Source organism: Lolium perenne, chromosome 4 (assembly GCF_019359855.2).
Source record: "Lolium perenne isolate Kyuss_39 chromosome 4, Kyuss_2.0, whole genome shotgun sequence".
Taxonomy (NCBI): domain Eukaryota; kingdom Viridiplantae; phylum Streptophyta; class Magnoliopsida; order Poales; family Poaceae; genus Lolium; species Lolium perenne.
In genome coordinates, this window is record NC_067247.2 from 230,513,635 (window position 1) to 230,533,162 (window position 19,528).

A 19,528-nucleotide genomic window follows, 5' to 3' on the forward strand; every position below is an offset into this window, starting at 1 on the left:
ACTTCCGAGAATATTTCCTTACTAGGATTTCTGAAACCAAAAACAGCAGAAAACAACAACTGGCTCTTCGGCATCTTGTTAATAGGTTAGTGCCGGAAAATGCATAAATATGACATAAAGTATGTATAAAACATGTAGGTATCATCAATAAAGTAGCATGGAACATAAGAAATTATCGATACGGTTGAGACGTATCAAGGCTTTAAATACTTTCTTGGGTTCCACCAAGGAGATATAGGCATGATGATTGCTAAAGTTAGCCAATTGCCATCTTGTGGTAACACTTGCCCTTAAATCACCAAGGACCTTTTCATGAGTGTGTTCACGAATTTCAAGGTTCCTTTCTCTTCTTGCTAGATGACGGGCCTCGATCTCCTCCTTGGTTCTTCTTGGCCTTGGAGGTATCACTTGATAAACTTGATCATTTGGGTCCCCGTCTTGACCTTCAACTTGAGCTTCCTCAATTTCTTGAGAGTGCTCAACATCATGTGCTTGATCTTGGACATCATTTGGTGAGGAGCAAATATCAAATGGATACTCATCGGAGCTGATACGTCTCAAACGTATCTATAATTTCTTATGTTCCATGCCAGTTTTATGACAACACTCACATGTTTTATATACACTTTATGTCATTATTATGCATTTTCCGGCACTAACCTATTAACAAGATGCCAAAGCGCCAGTTCCTGTTTTCTACTGTTTTTGGTTTCAGAAATCGTACACAAGAAATATTCTCGGAATTGGACGAAACAAAAGCCCACGGTCTTATTTTGCATGGAGCCTTCCAGAAGTCCGAAGGGGAGACGAAGAGGGTACGCGAGGCGCCCACACCATAGGGCGGCGCGGTGGGGCCCCTGGCCGCGCCGGCCTGTGGGGTGGGGCCCTCGTGCCTCCCTCGACTCTGCCCTTCCGCCTATTTATTCCCTCCGTCACGAAAACCCTATTACCGAGAGCCACGATATGAGAAAAGTTACTGTGACGCCGCCGCCGCCAATCCCATCTCGGGGGATTCAGGAGATCGCCTCCGGCACCTTGCCGGAGAAGGGAATCATCACCCGGAGGACTCTACATCACCATGATCGCCTTCGGACTGATGTGTGAGTAGTTCATCCTTGGACTATGGGTCCATAGCATTAGCTAGATGGTTGTCTTCTCCTCATGTGCTATCATGTTTAGATCTTGTGAGCTGCCTATCATGATCAAGATCGTCTATTTGTAATGCTACATGTTGTGTTTGTTGGGATCCGATGAATATGGAATACTATGTCAAGTTGATTATTGATCTATCATATATGTGTTGTTTATGATCTTGCATGCTCTCCGTTGCTAGTAGAGGCTCTGGCCAAGTTTATACTTGTAACTCCAAGAGGTAGTATTTATGCTCGATAGTGGGTTCATGCCTCCATTGAATGCAGGACGTGTGAGAAAGTTCTAAGGTTGTGGATGTGTTGTTGCCACTAGGGATAAAACATCAATGCTTTGTCTAAGGATATTTGTGTTGATTACATTACGCACCATACTTAATGAAATTGTCTGTTGTTTGCAACTTAATACTGGAAGGGGTGCGGATGCTAACCCGAAGGTGGACTTTTTAGGCATAGATGCATGCTGGATAGCGGTCTATGTAATTTGTCGTAATGCCCTAAGTAAATCTCATATTAGTCATCATGATATCTATGTGCATTGTTATGCCCTCTCTATTTGTCAATTGCCCAACTGTAATTTGTTCACCCAACATGTTGTTTCTTATTGGAGAGACACCACTAGTGAACTGTGGACCCCGGTCCATTCTTTTACATCTGAATACAATCTACTGCAATCATTGTTCTCTGATGTTCTTTGCAAACAAACATCATTTTCCACACCATACGTTTAATCCTTTGTTTACAGCAAGCCGGTGAGATTGACAACCTCACTGTTAAGTTGGGGCAAAGTATTTTGATTGTGTTGTGCAGGTTCCACGTTGGCGCCGGAATCCATGGTGTTGCGCCGCACTACACTCTCCGCCAACAACCTTCATGTGGCCTTCATCTCCTACTGGTTCGATAACCTTGGTTTCTTACTGAGGGAAACTTGCTGCTGTACGCATCACACCTTCCACTTGGGGTTCCCAACGAACGTGTGCTTCACGCGTCATCAAGCTAAATTTTTGGCGCCGTTGCCGGGGAGATCAAGACACGCTGCAAGGGGAGTCTCCCACATCCAATCTCTTTACTTTGTTATTGTCTTGCTTTACTTTATTTTATTTTCTGTTTTGTTTGCTTTCTCTATATCAAAAATACAAAAAAATAGTTACTTGCTTTACTTTATTTACTATCTTGTTTGCTTTCTTTATATTAAAAACACAAAAAATTAGTTACTTGCATTTACTTTACTTTATTTAGTTTAGTTTGGTTTATTTACTACTGCTAAAATGGGTACTCCTGAGAACACTAAGTTGTGTGACTTCACAAGAACAAATAATAATGATTTACTATGCACACCTATTGCTCCACCTGCTGCTACAGCAGAATTTTATGAAATTAAACCTGCTTTACTAAATCATGTTATGAGAGAGCAATTTTCTGGTGTTAGTTCTGATGATGCTGCTGCCCATCTTAATAATTTTGTTGAACTTTGTGAAATTCAAAAGTATAAGGATGTAGATGGTGACATTATAAAATTTAAGTTGTTTCCTTTCTCCTTAAGAGGAAGAGCTAAAGATTGGTTGCTATCTTTGCCTAAAAATAGTATTGATTCATGGACTAAATGTAAGGATGCTTTCATTCGTAGATATTATCCTCCTGCTAAAATTATATCTTTGAGAAGTAGCATAATTAATTTTAAGCAATTGGATAATGAACATGTTGCCCAAGCATGGGAAAGAATGAAATCTTTGGTAAAGAATTGCCCTACCCATGGACTGACTACTTGGATGATTATCCAAACCTTTTATGCAGGATTAAATTTTTCTTCGAGGAACCTATTGGATTCAGCTGCTGGAGGTACTTTTATGTCCATCACCTTGGGAGCCGCAACAAAGCTTCTTGATAATATGATGATCAACTACTCTGAATGGCACACTGAAAGGACTCCACAAGGTAAGAAGGTAAATTCTGTTGAAGAAACCTCCTCCTTGAGTGATAAGATTGATGTTATTGTGTCTATGATTGTTAATGGTAGATATAATGTTGATCCTAATAATGTTCCTTTAGCTTCATTGGTTGCTCAAGAAGAGCATGTTGATGTGAACTTCATTAAAAATAATAATTTCAACAACAATGCTTATAGGAATAATTCTGGTAACAACTATAGGCCATATCCTTCTAATAATAATAACGGTTATGGTAATTCTTATGGTAATTCTTACAACAATAATAGGGGTGTACCCTCTGTTCTTGAAGCCATGCTTAAAGAATTTATTAGTACACAAACTGCTTTTAACAAATCTGTTGAAGAAAAGCTTGGTAAAATTGATGTTCTTGCTTCTAAGGTTGATAGTCTTGCCGCTGATGTTGATCTTTTAAAATTGAAATTTATGCCTAATGAAACTAAAGATATTAAGGCATTTGCTACAGCAAACGCTATCCAAGTTCGAATCAATGAAAATATTAGATTGATGGCTGAATTGCATGCTAGGTGGGAAAGAGAAGAAAAATTTGCTAAAGAGAATAATGTAGCTAAAGTTTGGACTATTACCACCACTAGTAATGTTGATGCTTCACATGTTGCTAAACCCCCTACTATCAATGGTAAAATAATTGGTGTTGGCAATGTTTCTACTCCTAATGCAAAGCGTGCAAAACTGCCTGAAACTGCTAAAACTGCTGAAACTGTTTGTGATAAAACTGCTGAAATTTTTCAAAATATTGGGGGCAATGATCCCATTTCTTTGGATCATAATGGTTTAGATTTTGATGATTTTCATATCTCTGAAGTTATTAAGTTCTTGCAAAAACTTGCTAGAAGTCCTAATGCTAGTGCTATAAATTTGGCCTTTACAAAACATATTAAAAATGCTCTCATTAAAGCTAGAGAAGAGAAACTAAAACTTGAAACTTCTATTCCTAGGAAGTTGGAAGATGGTTGAGAGACCATCATTAAGATGAAGGTCAATGATTTTGATTGTAATGCTTTATGTGATCTTGGTGCAAGTATTTCTGTCATGCCTAAGAAACTCTATGATATGCTTGACTTGCCACTATTGAAAAATTGTTATTTGGATGTTAATCTTGCTGATAATTCTATAAAGAAACCTTTGGGGAGGATTGATAATGTTCGCATTACGGTTAACAATAACCTTGTCCCCGTTGATTTTGTTGTCTTGGATATTGAATGCAATGCATCTTGTCCTATTATTTTGGGAAGACCTTTTCTTCGAACTGTTGGTGCTATTATTGATATGAAGGAAGGGAATATTAAGTATCAATTTCCTCTTAAGAAAGGTATGGAACGCTTCCCTAGAAAGAGAAAGAATTTACCCTTTGATTCTATTATTAGAACAAATTATGATGTTGATGCTTCATCTCTCTATAATACTTGATTTACACTTTCTGCGCCTAGCTAAAAGGCGTTAAAGAAAAGCGCTTATGGGAGACAACCCATTATTTTATTTCTGCAATTTTGTTTTATATTTGTGTCTTGGAAGTTGTTACTACTGTAGCAACCTCTCCTTATATTTATTTTATTGCATTGTTGTGCCAATTAAAGTCTTTGATAGTAAGGTTGATACTAGATTTGGATTACTGTGCAGAAACAGATTTCTTGCTGTCACGAATTTGAGTACGTCTCTCTGTAGGTAACTCAGAAAAATCAGCGAAAATTCATGAGTGATCCTCAGATATGTATGCAACTTTCATTAAATTTGAGCTTCTTCATCTGAGCATGTTAAGTACCTCTAAAAAATTCGTCTTTACGGACTGTTCTGTTTTAACAGATTCTGCCTTTTATTTCACATTGCCTCTTTTGCTATGTTGAATGGATTTCTTTGTTCCATTAACTTTCAGTAGCTTTGAGAAATGTCCAGAAGTGTTAAGAATTATTGTGTCACCTCTGAATATGTGAATTTTTGATTATGCACTAACCCTCTAATGAGTTTGTTTTGAGTTTGGTGTGGAGGAAGTTTTCAAGGGTCAAGAGAGGAGGATGATACAATATGATCAAGAAGAGTGAAAAGTCTAAGCTTAGGGATGCCCCCGTGGTTCATCCCTGCATATTTCAAGAAGACTCAAGCATCTAAGCTTGGGGATGCCCAAGGCATCCCCTTCTTCATCGACAACTTATCATGTCACCTCTAGTGAAACTATATTTTTATTCCGTCACATCTTATGTGCTTTACTTGGAGCATCTGTATGTTTTTGTTTTTGTTTCTGTTTGAATAAAATTGGATCCTAGCATTCTTTGTGTGGGAGAGAGACACGCTCCGCTCGTTCATATGAACACTGGTGTTCTTAGCTTTACTTTTAATGTTCATGGCGAAGGGTGAAACTGCTTCGTTCATTGTTATTTGGTTGGAAACAGAAAATGCTTCGTGTGGTAATTGGTATATGGTCTTGAATAATTTGATACCTGGCAATTGTTTTGCTCAAATAGATCATGTTTAAGCTCTTGCATCATGTACTTTGCACCTATTAATGAAGAACTACCATAGAGCTTGTTAAAATTTGGTTTGCATGATTGGTCTCTCTAAAGTCTAGATATTTTTTGGTGAAGTGTTTGAACAACAAGGAAGACAGTGTAGAGTCTTATAATGCTTGCAATATGTTCTTATGTAAGGAATGTTGTACCGGTTCATACTTGTGTTTGCTTCAAACAACCTTGCTAGCCAAAGCCTTGTACTGAGAGGGAATTCTTCTCGTGCATCCAAAACCTTGAGCCAAAACCCATGCCATTTGTGTCCACCATACCTACCTACTATGTGGTATTTCTCTGCCATTCCAAAGTAAATTGCTTGAGTGCTACCTTTAAAATTTCATTCCTTGTCTTTGCAATATATAGCTCATGGGAAAATAGCCTTAAAAACTATTGTGGTAAAGAATATGTAGCTTATGTATCTTATTTCTTATAAGTTGCTTTTTGAGCGGTAACCATGTTTCTGGGGACGCCATCAACTATTACACCTTTGTTGAATATCATGTGAGTTGCTATGCATGTTCTCTTGTCTGAAGTAAGGGTGATTTATCATGATCAAATGGTTTGAGTATGCATATTGTTAGAGAAGAACATTGGGCCGCTAACCGAAGCCATGTATCATGGTGGAAGTTTCAGTTTGGACATTAATCCTCAATCTCTTATGAGAATATTATATGTTGTTGAATGCTTATGCATTAAAGAGGAATCCATTATCTATTTTCTATGTTGTCCCGGTATGGATGTCCTTAGTTGAGATCTATCAAAAACGAGAAATCAAATGCGATCTATCTCCTTGGACCTTTGTACAGGCGGCATAGAGGTACCCCTTTGTGACACTTGGTTGAAACATATGTAATGCAATGATAATCCATGGAAATCCAAGCTAATTAGGACAAGGTGCGAGCACTATTGGTATTCTATGCATGAGGCTTGCAACTTATAGGATGTATTATGCATAACACATATGAATTATTACTACCGTTGACAAAATTGTTTCTATGTTTTCAAAATAAAAAGCTCTAGCACAAAAATAGTAATCCATGCTTCCCTCTGCGAAGGGCCTTTCTTTTACTTTATGTTGAGTCAGTTTACCTACTTCTTTCTATCCTAGAAGCAAACACTTGTGTCAACTGTGTGCATTGATTCTTACATACTTGCTTATTTGCATTCATCATATTACTTTGTGTTGACAATTATCCATGAGATATACATGTTGAAGTTGAAAGCAACTGCTGAAACTTATATCTTCCTTTGTGTTGCTTCAAAACCTTCTACTAAAAATTTATTGCTTTATGAGTTAACTCCTATGCAAGTCTTATTGATGCTTGTCTTGAAAGTACTATTCATGAAAAGTCTTTGCTATATAATTCAGTTGTTTAGTCATTGTCTTTACCATTGCTTTGAATCACTTCATTCATCTCATATGATTTACAATAGTATTGATTAAGGTTATGATAGCATGTCACTTTAGAAATTATCCTTGTTATCGTTTACCTACTCGAGGGCGAGTAGGAACTAAGCTGGGGATGCTTGATATGTCTCAAACGTATCTATAATTTCTTATGTTCCATGCTAGTTTTATGACAATACTCACATGTTTTATATACACTTTATGTCATTATTATGCATTTTCCGGCACTAACCTATTAACAAGATGCCGAAGCGCCAGTTCCTGTTTTCTGCTGTTTTTGGTTTCAGAAATCCTACACAGGAAATATTCTCGGAATTGGACGAAACCAAAGCCCACAGTCTTATTTTGCACGGAGCCTTCCAGAAGTCCGAAGGGGAGACGAAGAGGGGACGCGAGGCGCCCACACCATAGGTCGGCGCGGTGGGGCCCCTGGCCGCGCCGGCCTGTGGGGTGGGGCCCTCGTGCCTCCCCCGACTCTTCCCTTCCACCTATTTATTCCCTCCGTCGCGAAAACCCTATTACCGAGAGCCACGATACGAGAAAAGTTACTGTGACACCGCCGCCGCCAATCCCATCTCGGGGGATTCAGGAGATCGCCTCCGGCACCCTGCCGGAGAGGGGAATCATCACCCGGAGGACTCTACATCACCATGATCGCCTTCGGACTGATGTGTGATTAGTTCATCCTTGGACTATGGGTCCATAGCAGTAGCTAGATGGTTGTCTTCTCCTCATGTGCTATCATGTTTAGATCTTGTGAGCTGCCTATCATGATCAAGATCGTCTATTTGTAATGCTACATGTTGTGTTTGTTGGGATCCGATGAATATGGAATACTATGTCAAGTTGATTATTGATCTATCATATATGTGTTGTTTATGATCTTGCATGCTCTCCGTTGCTAGTAGAGGCTCTGGCCAAGTTGATACTTGTAACTCCAAGAGGGAGTATTTATGCTCGATAGTGGGTTCATGCCTCCATTGAATCCGGGACAGTGACAGAAAGTTCTAAGGTTGTGGATGTGCTGTTGCCACTACGGATAAAACATCAATGGTTTGTCTAAGGATAATTGTGTTGATTACATTACGCACCATACTTAATGCAATTGTCTGTTGTTTGCAACTTAATACTGGAAGGGGTGCGGATGCTAACCCGAAGGTGGACTTTTTAGACATAGATGCATGCTGGATAGCGGTCTATGTAATTTGTCGTAATGCCCTAAGTAAATCTCATATTAGTCATCATGATATGTATGTGCATTGTTATGCCTCTCTATTTGTTAATTGCCCAACTGTAATTTGTTCACCCAACATGCTATTTCATATTGGAGAGGCACCACTAGTGAACTGTGGACCCCGGTCCATTCTTTTACATCTGAATACAATCTACTGCAATCATTGTTCTCTGCTGTTCTTTGCAAACAAACATCATTTTCCACACCATACGTTTAATCCTTTGTTTACAGCAAGCCGGTGAGATTGACAACCTCACTGTTAAGTTGGGGCAAAGTATTTTGATTGTGTTGGTCTACGCACGCTTCTATTCCTGTAGACAGTGTTGGGCCTCCAAGAGCAGAGGTTGTAGAACAGCAGCAAGTTTCCCTTAAGTGAATCACCCAAGGTTTATCGAACTCACGGAGGTAGAGGTCAAAGATATCCCTCTCAAGCAACCCTGCAATTACGATACAAGAAGTCTCTTGTGTCCCCAACACACCTAATACACTTGTTAGATGTATAGGTGCACTAGTTCGGCGAAGAGATAGTAAAATGCAAGTGATATGGATGAATATGAGTGGTAATAACAATCTGAAATAAGTATGGCAGCAAGTAAACATGCAGTGGAATAGTAAATAAACGGTGATTCGATGTTTGGAAACAAGGCCTAGGGATCCTACTTTCACTAGTGGACACTCTCAACAATGATCACATAATAAAACTACTCTACACTCTCTTGTTGGATAACAAACACCATTCATTGTGTAGGGCTATAAAAGCACACCTCAAGCCGGAGTTAACAAGCTGCACAACATCCGGAGTTCATATTTAAATAACCTCTAGAGTGCATAATAGACCTTTGCAATTTAGACCGAGTACTAACATAGCATACACACTGTCAACAATAGCTATGAAAGGGGGAATAGATCGCATCAATACTATCATAGTAATAGTTAACTTCATAATCTACAAGAGATTACAACCATAACCTACGCCAAGTACTACATGATGCACACACTGTCAACATTACATCATGGAGGAGGAATAGACTACTTTAATAACATCACTAGAGTAGCACGTAGATTAATAGTGATACAAAGCTCATGATCACATAAAGATCACACCATGGGAGAGAGAGATGAACCACATAGCTACCGGTAGAGCCCTCGGCCTCGGGGGAGAACTACTCCCTCCTCATCATGGGAGACAGCAACGGCAATGAAGATGGCGGTGGTGTCGATGGAGATGACTCCGGGGGCAATTCCCCATTCCGGCAGGGTGCCGGAACAGAGACTTCTGTCCCCCGAATTGGAGTTTGTTGATGGCGGCGGCGCCCCTGGAGTCTTTCTGGAGTTTCGTCAATCGGTGTCGAAGTTTTAGGTCACGAGGGGTCTTATAGGCGAAGAGGCGACGCAAGGAGGCGCCTGGGGGGCCCACCCCATAGGGCAGCGCACCCCCCTTCCAGGCCGCGCCAGCCTATGGTCTGGGGGCCCCAGGCCTCCCCTCCGACTCTCCTTCGGTGTCCTGGTCCGTCTCGGTGAATTATGATGTTTGGTCTTCGTTTCGTCGAATTCTGAGAATATTGCCCGAACAGCCCTTCTGGAACCAAAAACAGCAGAAAACAGGAACTGGCACTTCGGCATCTTGTTAATAGGATAGTTCCAGAAAATGCATGAAATCATTATAAAGTGTGAGAAAAACATGTAGGTATTGTCATAAAACTAGCATGGAACATCAAAATTTATAGATACGTTGGAGATGTATCATTGTGCAGGTTCCACGTTAGCGCTGGAATCCCTGGTGTTGCTCCGCACTACACTCTGATGTCTACTCACGCTTCTTTTCCTGTAGACAGTGTTGGGCCTCCAAGAGCAGAGGTTTGTAGAACAGCAGCAAGTTTTCCCTTAAGTGGATCACCCAAGGTTTATCGAACTCAGGGAGGAAGAGGTCAAAGATATCCCTCTCAAGCAACCCTGCGATCACAATGCAAGATGTCTCTTGTGTCCCCAACACACCCAATACACTTGTCAAATGTATAGGTGCACTAGTTCAGCGAAGAGATAGTGAGATGCAAGTAGTATGGATGTATATGAGTGGTAATAGCAATCTGAATAAAATATGGCAGCGAGTAAACATGCAGTGGAACAATAAACAAACAGTAACAATGGCGCCAGAAAATGCTTGCTGGCGTGCAGTTGACGTGGGAGATAGGAATCTTTGTGGTGTAACTTTGCTATTCGGAAACAAGGCCTAGGGATCATACTTTCACTAGTGGACTCTCTCAACATTGATCACATAATAAAACCACTCTACACTCTCTTGTTGGATGATGAACACCACTAATTGTGTAGGGCTACAAGAGCACCTCAATGCCGGAGTTAACAAGCTCCACAACATTCGATGTTCATATTTAAATAACCTTAGAGTGCATGATAGACCAACGCAATTATACCAAGTACTAACATAGCATGCACACTGTCACCATCATACTATGAAAGGAGGAATATGAAGGAGATATGCCCTAGAGGCAATAATAAAGTGGTTATTATTATATATCTTTATGTTTATGATAAATGTTTATATACCATGCTATAATTGTATTAACCGAAACATTGATACATGTGTGATATGTAAACAACAAAGAAGTCCCTAGTATGCCTCTTAACTAGCTTGTTGATTAATGGATGATTAGTTTCATAATCATGAACATTGGATGTTATTAATAACAAGGTTATATCATTATATGAATGATGTAATGGACACACCCAATTAAGCGTAGCATAAGATCTCATCATTAAGTTATTTGCTATAAGCTTTCGATACATAGTTACCTAGTCCTTATGACCATGAGATCATGTAAATCACTTATACCGGAAAGGTACTTTGATTACACCAAACGCCACTGCGTAAATGGGTGGTTATAAAGGTGGGATTAAGTATCCGGAAAGTATGAGTTGAGGCATATGGATCAACAGTGGGATTTGTCCATCCCGATGATGGATAGATATACTCTGGGCCCTCTCGGTGGAATGTCGTCTAATGTCTTGCAAGCATATGAATAAGTTCATAAGAGACCACATACCACGGTACGAGTAAAGAGTACTTGTCAGGAGACGAGGTTGAACAAGGTATAGAGTGATACCGATGATCAAACCTCGGACAAGTAAAATATCGCGTGACAAAGGGAATTGGTATCGTATGTGAATGGTTCATTCGATCACTAAAGTCATCGTTGAATATGTGGGAGCCATTATGGATCTCCAGATCCCGCTATTGGTTATTGGTCGGAGTGAGTACTCAACCATGTCCGCATAGTTCGCGAACCGTAGGGTGACACACTTAAAGTTGGATGTTGAAATGGTAGAACTTGAATATGGAATGGAGTTCGAATATTTGTTCGGAGTCCCGGATGAGATCTCGGACATCACGAGGAGTTCCGGAATGGTCCGGAGAATAAGATTCATATATAGGAAGTCATTTTATGTGATTTAAAATGATCCGGAAGGTTCTATGGAAGGTTCTAGAAGGTTCTAGAAAAGTCCGGAATAAACCACCAAGGAAGGTGGAGTCCCGGAGGGACTCCACCTCCATGGCCGGCCAACCCTAGAGGGGGAGGAGTCCCAAGTGGACTCCCCCTATGGGGGCCGGCCACCCCCCCACATGGAAGGGGGGAATCCCACCCCAAGTGGGATTCCCACCTTGGGTAGGTTTCCCTATCACATGGAAGGTTTTGGGTTCGGGTCTTATTCGGAGACTTGTAGTCCAACACTTGGGGCTTCCACCTATATATTGAGGGGCCAAGGGGAGGGGGCCGGCCACCCCAAGAACCACCAAGGTGGCCGCACCCCTAGTGGCCGGCGCCCCCCTCTCCCAAACCCTAGCGGCCCTCTCTCCTCCACCACATCCCGCACGCTTAGCGAAGCTCCGCCGGATTTCTCCACCACCACCGACACCACGCCGTCGTGCTGTCGGATTCAAGAGGAGCTACTACTTCCGCTGTTGGAGATATGCCCAAGAGGCAATAATAAAATGGTTATTATAATATCTTTGAGTTTATGATAATGTTTACATACCATGCTATAATTGTATTAACCGAAACATTGGTACATGTGTGATATGTAGACAAACAAAGAAGTCCCTAGTATGCCTCTTAACTAGCTTGTTGATTAATGGATGATTAGTTTCATAATCATGAACATTGGATGTTATTAATAACAAGGTTATATCATTGTATGAATGATGTAATGGACACACCCAATTAAGCGTAGCATAAGATCTCGTCATTAAGTTATTTGCTATAAGCTTTCGATACATAGTTACCTAGTCCTTATGACCATGAGATCATGTAAATCACTTATATCGGAAAGGTACTTTGATTACACCAAACGCCACTGCGTAAATGGGTGGTTATAAAGGTGGGATTAAGTATCCGGAAAGTATGAGTTGAGGCATATGGATCAACAGTGGGATTTGTCCATCCCGATGACGGATAGATATACTCTGGGCCCTCTCGGTGGAATGTCATCTAATGTCTTGCAAGCATATGAATGAGTTCATAAGAGACCACATACCACGGTACGAGTAAAGAGTACTTGTCAGGAGACGAGGTTGAACAAGGTATAGAGTGATACCGAAGATCAAACCTCGGACAAGTAAAATATCGCGTGACAAAGGGAATTGGTATTGTATGTGAATGGTTCATTCGATCACTAAAGTCATCGTTGAATATGTGGGAGCCATTATGGATCTCCAGATCCCGCTATTGGTTATTGGTCGGAGAGAAGTCTCAACCATGTCTGCATAGTTCGCGAACCGTAGGGTGACGCGCTTAAGGTTCGATGTCGCATAAGTAGATTCGGAATATGAGATAAAAACCGAAGTTTATTCGGAGTCTCTGATGGGATCCAGGACATCACGAGGAGGTCCGGAATGGTCCGGAGAATAAGATTGATATTTGGAAAGTCAAAATCCATGTTCGGGGATATATCCGAAGATGTTCGGAAAGGTCTGGAGTTATATAGGAGAAATTCGAAGGAGTTTGAATTCATCCGAAAGGAGTTTCGGAGCAGTGGCAATTAAGTAGTATGTATTGTATATATTGATTACTGAATTAGTATATCAATATATGTTTTATTTAATTGTAAATGGGAAAGGAGTAATATTTATTGATTATTTGAATTAATAAATATTATTCATTATTTGTTAATTGTTAGAATTAATAAATATTGTCTATTATTTATTTGGAGAAATAAATAAAAGAAAAGAATTAAAGGTACATTAAAAAAAGGATGTCCTTGGCTGCACCTCTCTCTCCTCCACCACAACTCTGCACCGGCTTGGCGAAGCCCTGCAGGATCTTCTCCTCCACCACCACCACGCCGTCGTGCTGCTGGGATTCCGAGGGGATCTACCACACCTCCGCTGCCCGCTGGAACGGGGAGAGGACGGGCTTCATCGACACCGTACGCACGACCGAGTACGGAGGTGCTGCCCGATCGTGGCACCGTGATCAAGATCTTCTACGCGCTTTTGCAAGCGGCAAGTGATCGTCTACCGCAGCAATAAGAGCCTACTCTTATAGGCTTTGGAAATCTTCAAGGGTTAGTCTCGTTCATCCCCTCGTTGCTCCCATCTTCTAGATTGCATCTTGGCTTGGATTGCGTTCTCGCGGTAGGAAATTTTTTGTTTTCTATGCAACGTTATCCTACATCCGCTGCCCGCTGGAACGGGAGGTGGACGTCGTCTTCATCAACAACCGAACGTGTGACCGAGTACGGAGGTGCTACCCGTTCGTGGCGCCGTGATCAAGATCTTCTACGCGCTTTTGCAAGCGGCAAGTGAACGTCTACCGCAGCAACAAGAGCCTCATCTTGTAGGCTTTGGAATCTCTTCAAGGGTGAGACTCGATAATCCCCTCGTTGCTACCGTCTTCTAGATTGCATCTTGGCTTGGATTGCGTGTTCGCGGTAGGAAAAGTTTTGTTTTCTATGCAACGTTGTCCTACAGAATAGATCACATCAATACCATCATAGTAATAGTTAACTTCATAATCTACAAGAGATCACAGTCATAAACTACGCCAAGTACTACATGATGCACACACTGTCACCATTACATCATGAAGGAGGAATAGAGTACTTTAATAACATCACTAGAGTAGCACATAGATGAATAGTGATACAAAGCTCATCATATGAATCTCAATCATGTAAGGCAGCTCATGAGATCATTGTATTGAATTACATGGGAGAGAGATTAACCACATAGCTACCGGTACAACCCTTAGCCTCGACGGAGAACTACTCCCTCCTCATGGGAGACAGCAGCGGTGATGAAGATGGCGGTGGTGTCGATGGAGATGCCTTCCGGGGGCACTTCCTCATCCCGGCGGCGTGCCGGAACAGAGACTCCTGTCCCCCAGATCTTGGCTTCGCTATGGCGGCGGCTCTGGAAGGTTTCTCGTACCGTGGCTTATTCGTATCGAAGATTTAGGTCAGGGGGCTTCTTATAGGCGAAGAGGCGGAGTCGGAAGGCTGACGGGGCCACCACACAGTAGGGCGGCGCGCCTGGCTCCTTGGCCGCGCCGGGCACACGTGTGGGCCCCTGTGGCTCTCCTCTGGTTCCTCTCGGGTGTTCTGGAAGCTTCGTGGAATTATAAGATGCTGGGCGTTGATTTCGTCCAATTCCGAGAATATTTCCTTACTAGGATTTCTGAAACCAAAAACAGCAGAAAACAGGAACTGGCACTTCGGCATCTCGTCAATAGGTTAGTTCCAGAAAACGCATCAAAACGATATAAAGTGTGAACAAAACATGTAGGTATTGTCATAAAACAAGCATGGAACATCAGAAATTATAGATACGTTGGAGACGTATCAGCATCCCCAAGCTTAGTTCCTACTCGTCCTCGAGTAGGTAAACGATAACAAAGATAATTTCTGAAGTGACATGTGTGATGACCCGGCATACCACTGCATGGTGTAGTATGCAAGTCTGATATAACACCAATGAAACACCGTTCCACTAGTATTATATCGCTCAGAGTGGTACAACAGAAACATATGCGGGTCCAAGGCATGTCTATAGAATTACAACATTGACTCTGTTACATAAGATCATCATAGCCTCCTACTTTACAATGAGGTAAAACTGCAAATAAACTCCAGAAGAACGACTCGTAGTCTAATCTTATCACGGACTCTATTTGTAGAGTATTTTTCTAGCTATAGAGGCTAAGAATAGATTCTAGCTAAATAGGAGCTAGGTTTAGGAAACTAGTTCCCTTCAATGGCTAAACTAGGTTCTCTCCTTGTTGGATATGGTATCTGACTCCTCTGACAGGGTCCTGTCTCGTGAAGTAGTTGTTGACTCCTCGGCCTTCGAGTTGCGCTGTAGATCCTCCTTTGATGCCTCCATATCTAAGCAGGGGATTTAAGAGTGGGATGAGTACGAGCGTACTCAACAAGTTCATTATAGGAAAGAGGTGTTTAATGCACTAGCTACAGCATTAGACCAGAAAGTCTAATACCAATGCAGGTTTTCATAACCATTTCTTCAAAAGGTTGTTTTTATTCAGAAGAACTATGTCCGTCAGCCTTCACCGGTTTACTAGAACTTCATGGAGCTCCTTTCCGGCCGCGTTCGCAGTTCCTTATCCCGGAACAGGGAGTGACAGGTCACGGTTCTTTACACTCTGCAGAGGTGTGTTGCTTTACCCATAAGAGATCTTAACCTTGTTGCCAACCAAGCTGCAGGCTTGTCCACACTTCCTTTGGTGTGAGGCCAGGAGTAAGGTCATAGTCAATCATATTCCTCCGCTACCTCGCCCACCCACCCGTTGTTGCATGCCCCGACCCTGGGTCCACGCCGGTCCCATTATTCCCGTAATTTCAGGTGGACCCCGACCACGGCAGCAGTCTTGGGCTCTACCATACACTCCTACGCCGGTAGCTGCAACCCATCATAGACCGCATTACCGTGGGGAATTAGAGTGGGATCCCCACCCTCCGGTTGTTCCGCAAGATACAACTGCTACGGCAAGCAATGCTTTACCGTGGGGAATTAGAGTGGGATCCCCACCCTCCGGTTGTTCCACCAGATACAACTGCTACGGTAAGCGCATCCGTTGATGTACAAGAGGTGGAAATACGATTGACTAGTCCGTCCCATTCCAGATCTTATGGTTAACACGGGTATTACGGCACAAGAATCACTGGCGACATTTGTTGTTTAATCCTAGATGGATATAAACCCTTGCAATGGAACCTCCACCATATCAACACAATCCATGGTTCCATTGCCCACCACATAGTCATATTCATAGTTATGAAAATAGTGGTTTTGGTTTTTATGCAATAGTGATAATCATAGTACGTTGTAAGTAATTTGATAAAGATACTCAAATGACATGAGCAAGTGATGAACTTGCCTTTCTTGGCTGCAAGATTATGCAGACAAGGTCTTCGATACGCAGTAACTCCAAATTCTGAAATAGCATCATCGTCCGGTAAGGACGATGTTTAAAAGATTGGCAAGGATGCAATAATGCATAAGTATGAGATGCAATCGCTCTAAGCGTGTCCTAACCCCGATGATTTAGGATTAGTGAGTGGTAATGATTGGTTTAGGGTGTGTTTGCACTTTTAGAGTGATTCACATACGAGGTTCTTATTCAGGTGTGATTACTTGGTATTATAAACAGGTAGATAATAAGGCATAGTAATTAATTGAGCACACAAATAATTATAATTGGCATAATGTTAACAAGTAAAGGATGGTGGTTAGTTTTAACACTATATGGCATGGTTAATGATTAATTATCATATACTTCAAAAGAATAACTTTTGAAGAACATGTTCTTAATAAAGAACAAGTATGATAATTAGATTGGTGGGTTCTATGGTTAACTATGGTTCTAATTGGCTCTGGAGTAGATATTAGATGGATCCCAACATAGTTAGATTTATCAGCAACTAGGCTTGATTGGTTTTATTTAAGCATAAGCAACTTAAGCAATTAATTATACATGGTTGCTATCATGGTGGTTTCATCTTGTTGGTGATAGCTAACTAGGGTTTATAGGTCCTATAAAGCAGGGTTGCTGGCTACTCTTTGTTTTCTTCAAAAGAATAACTTTTGAAGAACATACTTCTTAAGTAATAAGAAGTATCACAATTAGAGTTGAGGTTATTTAGGGTTTATTATTGGATCCACTAAAATAGGAATGGTGGTTTCCTAAATAGGATTTTTAATAATTATCTCATACTAGCAGGGTTTAGTGGAACAGGGTATGTAGTGCAAAATAATAGGTATGCTTACTATTAGGGTTCATCACCATGGTGTGATGCTAAGCATGGATAATTAAGGATGATTCATTTCACTTGGTTAACCCTACTTGATTATCTTGGTTTGTTGAGTTTACATAAATAGGATGCTAAATTGTTGCTGTTAGGGTTCCTATATTTTATGTGAACTAGGTAAGCATTTAGCTGCTAATTATGGATCTATAATTACTAATGAAGTAACATGATCTCATGTTAACTTGGGGTGTAGGTTTGGAGATAATTTGGAGTTCACATGAAATAGTGGAACTAGGATTTCTAGTGGAATTAGGGTTTGGGGTTTCACATACAATTGTGAGGTTGTAATCTTCATTCAATATGAAATTAGGGTTTCCTAATTACCATGTAGTTCTATGATTAATAACTTCAATTTAAAGTTGAAGTTATTAATAACTTGGGGAATAAAAATAATATTGAATTTGGCTTTTTATCATTTTTTAAACAATTAATAATTAAGGTAATTATTATTTAGGGTTTTAAATCCTCCTAATAAGGATTTAATAAAATAACAAATAATGAAAATTAGTTTCAATGTTTTCTTTATTTACTTACTGGTTTTTATTTAATTTGGAAAGTTTTTCTAGTTATTGAATTTTAATTGAATTTAGAATTAAAGGATAAGGCTTAATTAACAAGTATTACATAATTGAGTTTTTATTAAAAATAAAAATTTCATTTTATATTTTTATTGGATAGAGTTTTCTTTTCTAAGAATTTTAATATCTCATTTGTATTTTTCTGAATTATTATGAATTTTATACGAATTTGTAAAGTTGCAGTAATTTATGAATTAGAAATTAAAACAGAAAGACTACTAAACTTACCCGGCTAATGTACCCACAGGGCACTGACCAGTGGGCCATTGGCCAGGTCAGACGCCACGTCGGCGTGGACCAAGTCCAAATTGCCAACATGGCCTGGGAGTTCATGGCCGGCGGGTCGCCGGTGACGGCGCCGGAGCAAGGCTGCTCCCCAGGACGAGTGACTACTCCTAATCGAACCACGGTACGGTGAGGAACCTAGTGGTGGCGGCGCCGCTCCCTAATTGTCACCGGAGCATGACCGGCGGCGACCTACTGCGGCGGCGCGCACGGACCAGCGACACGGAGACGATGCAGGGCATAATCGAGAGGGATGGGGGTACTGGGAGAATCGCAAGCTTACCACGAGCGCGTTGGTGTGGTCGGCGAAGCTTGGGGAGGTCTCTGTCGACGGCGAACGGCGTCGACTGGTGGTCACCGGTGCGGACTTGATGTCGCAATTCGACGACTTCAAGGCTTCCCGGCTTGCGCGCGTCGACGAGGAGGTTGCTAGGCATGAGGCGAAGCCCCAGGGCTTCACGGCGGTGCTCGGGAGGACTCCTAACGGCGGCGACGAGGATGGCTGGTGCGGCCAGGGTTTCGGTGTGGGGGAGGAATTGGAGCAAGGAGGAAGAAATCGAGCCAGGGGTTCGTCTTGGGGTATTTATACGATGCCTGGGCGCGTGCTTAGTCACGAATTCGATCGAGCAGAGCTTGCCAGCGGCGAGGAGAAGAGGAGCACGGCGTCTCGGTGGCCTCCATGCGTGAAGAAGGAGATGAGGACGAGGTCTCGTGATATTTTGACTGAAGGGGTATGTGGGCTGCTCCTGGGGGTGGCTTGGGCCGTGTTGATGGGCTCCTACTGGGCTGCTGCGCTCTGGTAGGTCCAGGTGAGTTTTTCCCTCTTCTCTTCTTTTTCTGTTTTCAATTCTTGTTTTTTATAATTCAAATTTGAATTCTTTTCTATTTTGCAGGTCTTACTTATTTGAAACATATAAGGATTAGTTCAAGATGCTGCAAGGTCTTGAGTGGTGTATTTGCAAATTTAATGTGGCACCATAACATTGGTTTAATTATTATTATTGGTATTTGAATTTCAATACCCCTATGGACATGAATTTGAATATTATCTTTGGGAATATTCAAATT